Raw genomic sequence first — 4297 nt, 5'->3', positions numbered from 1 at the left:
ATAGTAGAGGAATGTTGGGTGAGTTCATTATAATCTCCTCTCCTCTCCTCTCCTCTCCTCTCCTCTCCTCTCCTCTCCTCTCCTCTCCTCTCCTCTCCTCTCCTCTCCTCTCCTCTCCTCTCCTCTCCTCTCCTCTCCTCTCCTCTCCTCTCCTCTCCTCTCCTCTCCTATGGGTGAGAGAGTTCAGGATTTTTGATACAATTTCAACTAATTTGTCTCAGTGTTTTTCTGTTGTTTGTTTCTTTCTCAGATTTGGAGGGAGTTGATATGTGGGAGGGGCATATAGGCTTTACGTGACAGCTGGCTCTGCCAATGAGAGAGCGGCTTCAACTTCTGTTTGGACTAAAATAATAGAATCTTTTCAGAGAAAAAGCATTCCACGTCGTCATGGAGACAATTTACGCATTTAGCAGACGAATGGAACCAAATGAAACTGAAACAATCTGATCGTAAACCAAAGTTGATCCTTTTCCCCAATAATGACGACAATGATGAACCATGAATCTATCTATGGAATGTTGCTGAAATTAATTGTTTAATCAATAAGACAGTACACCATAAATACACGGTAGCCTACAGTGTACCTGCTGTATTATATAATGTATACTTTATATACAAATATCAGAATATAAATGTATTTATGGGCCATATATTCAAGTACATGCTGGATTCAGACTAGCCTATAGGATCAGACCATATACGACAGTCACTGATGCAGGTACAACACCAGTGGCCGAACACACACGACCGTTCCGAGGTCGGACTAGGCTGTTGTACCATCTTGTATTCAGTCCAATAATACATGTATAGCTTTGCACCATAAGTCTGAGTTCTATCCGCTGCGAGTTCTATCCGCTGCCTCTTGTAGGGTTTCTCTCTGCCCCTAAGGCCATTTTCGTAACTTTTAAGCCACCGTGGTCACTGACCGATGCGATGAGAGATTTCATCAACCATATATCATGACATCTGTAACTGAACATAAAAAGAATAACCATAAAAGGCAAAAATCTGGAATTATATGTATTTATTCCAAAATCTCACAAGATGTTTTGTGTCACAAACTGGCCAATAAGCACATGAATCTTGCCTCCTCCAAACAGTAAAACACTGACTGCAACTTTGCAACTTGTCCACAACTTATCTGTCGACAACAATAGGATAGCCTATACTATACTGATACTAACTAATGAATATCCCGATATTGGGAGGACGATACGATATATATATATCGTGGCAATATATATCGCGATATCTATATATTGATAAAGAGACAATGATGGTTTGCAACTAAAGGGGCTTGTTCTGGTATTGAACCCATGACCTACCCCAGACTTGGAACACACAGGGATGGAATCCAGTCGTGTGTGTGTGTGTGTGTGTGTGTGTGTGTGTGTGTGTGTGTGTGTGTGTGTGTGTGTGTGTGTGTGTGTGTGTGTGTGTGTGTGTGTGTGTGTGTGTGTGTGTGTGTGTGTGTTTGTGTGCGTGCGCGCACTGTGCATGCCTCTGGATGTGCGTGCATTGGCTGCGCCCCATGTGTGCGGCATGCAGCATCGGCTGTTTGGCTTGCACTGGCTAGCTACTACTACTGTTGGCGGGTACTTAGGGGCCCCTTGCTATGGGGTCTTGTGCCAGATCTACAAGCTCACAATGCGTCGCATCGCATTGTGAGCTTGTAGATCAGCTATTTTAAAATGGCCAAAATGTATAGGGCTGAAGTAGTTACTGTATGTTTTGTTTTGTAATAATAATCAAAATCTACAAAGTAAGTGGAGTAAAAGTAAAAGTACTGACATTTTTAAATACTCCAGTAAAGTAAAAGTACTGAAAATGTATACTTTAAGTAGAGTACTTAAGTAAATGTAGCCTACTTTGTTCCGTTCCGCCATGGTATCACATCGCTATTGATACAAGACACACTGCAATCAGACAGACAGACAGACAGACAGACAGACAGACAGACAGACAGTCATGGATGGATGGATACACAGAGAAGATAGAGCTGAATAGGCAGACAGACATACATAGACAGCTTTATACACAAAACAACCCCCCCCCCCAAAAAAATAAATAAAAGAAAACACACACACACACACACACACACACACACACACACACACACACACACACACACACACCTAGAATGAACTCTCCAAACAGAGCCCCATGGCTCCTAGCCACTCTGTTATAGACCTGCCAGTAGTATAGTAGCCTACGTTTAGAGCCAAGCACGCACGCGCACGCACACACGCACGCACGCGCACGCACACACACACACACACACACACACACACACACACACACACACACACACACACACACACACACACACACACACACACACACACACACACGGTGGAGACAGCAGGAGGGAAGGGACTTGGATGAGAGAGAGAGAGAGAGAGAGAGAGAGAGAGAGAGAGAGAGATTCATCCATTGATCAATCTTTTCTATCTACCTATTTTCTATCTACCTATCGTTCATTTTCAGTCCTCTGGCTCCATCTGGTGTCTGATAGAGGTTATAACTGCTCCTAAAGCTTCTTCAACCAGCAGAATGACAACGCTCCAACTGATATTTCAAGGGAATTTATTTAGCCCAAGACAACGTGAAAAACTGAACAAAACAAACTATATATTTTTTAACACAATGAATTCTAAACATGAAATATGAATGTCCTAACTTGTCAGTCAGTCGTGCTGTCTTTTAAATGTCCATGTCCATTCACAATACATAAACAATTACATTTCCATTTCTTTCACAAACAAATGATCGACGGAATGACATAACACTATAGACAAACAAACCAAATAACAGCATGTACTGTAACTGTGTGCGCCTTCTGTCAATTATTTTAGGAGAGTTACATTATTTCTTATCTTATACGTTTCTTTATTTAAAGGATACTCTTTTTTTATATTTAAATAATGGACACTCTTTTTTGACGTGGAAAGAGCTCCTTTCACCTCTGACGTTTGTTCTGAATGAAGTCACTCAGGTGCAATCAATGCTGCCTAACACTAATCACAAGAGGCCTGCACCTGCATGCCCTTACAAGGTCATAATGAACTGCAGCAGTACCCAAAACAAAACATACACAATATTTTCACATTTTCAGAAAAAGTTACAATATTACAATATATATTATTAAAATATTACAAATTCCCATTGCTAGGATAGCTACAGTCTAGGTATTTTATTTCATGAAGGTGTTTTACCTCATGGATGTTTCATCTCACAGCAGGTCTTGGAAAGAGACAGCATGGAGAAAACTAGGAAAACCAGACATGAAACATGTCAAACAAAAAAAATTAGCATCAGTGTGCAATGCATCGGATTCGGTATTGGGGTCAGGGTGCAAAAGGGAGCAGCAATTAAACGAAACAGAAAATAAGTAAGAGGATGTAATTTAGCATTGATTCGATTAAATGCAGCTATGGATTATCATTAGATTCTAATCCATAGCTGCATTTGGGGCATTATAGTTTGACAATTCCTATAAATGCAGAACATATAGCCGCTAATGTTACAGCTGTGTAGGCCTACCCCTAGAATGTCTGATACAGGCCTATATATGAAAAGCAGAAACTCAGGTGTAAAGGAGCAACTTGGACACTCAGGCATGAAGGGAGCATGAGTTCAAGTCCGTTGCTCTCCCCAGGTTGGTGGAGGGTGTGTAGAGCCAGGATCAGATAATTGACACAGGGGTGAAAAATTATAAGAAAAAAGAAAAAAGAAAAAGTAAAGCAGAAACTGTGTGAGCTCGCTGAAAACCCACAATGTATATGATGTTCAGTAGTAAATGTATTAAAGCTGAAGAAAAAGTTAAAAAAAAATTACAACAAAAATTGACCATTTGCCATTTGACCATTAGCAGTTTTTGTATTGACTTGTGCTTTCGTCAATCAATCAATCAATCAATCAATCAATCAATCAATCAATCAATCAATCAATCAATCAATCAATCAATCAATCAATCAATCAATCAATCAATCAATCAATCAATCAATCAATCAATCAGGTGGGGGCCGCATGTGGACCCTGGGCCTCCGCCCTCCAGTTGCCCAGCCCATGTAGACCTCTATGCGGCTGCCACTAATTCACTATGACGTACACCTTTGGCTTTCTGTCAGAAAAGGCCGCCCCTTTCGGCCCTTTCGCGAGCCTTGACCATAGTAGTTATTTTGGCCACATGACACACGCGTTGAGTCAAGACTACATTACCCATGATTCCGTAGCCACATCCCCGCAAGGCTGTCGCATGTTGGCGCCTGCGCATTGCAGCGTGCGTCTCGTCAGA

The sequence above is a fragment of the Protomyctophum parallelum genome (assembly GCF_964188405.1).
Source record: "Protomyctophum parallelum genome assembly, chromosome: 9".
Classification (NCBI taxonomy): Eukaryota; Metazoa; Chordata; class Actinopteri; order Myctophiformes; family Myctophidae; genus Protomyctophum; species Protomyctophum parallelum.
Note: the sequence above shows the minus strand (reverse complement) of the source record.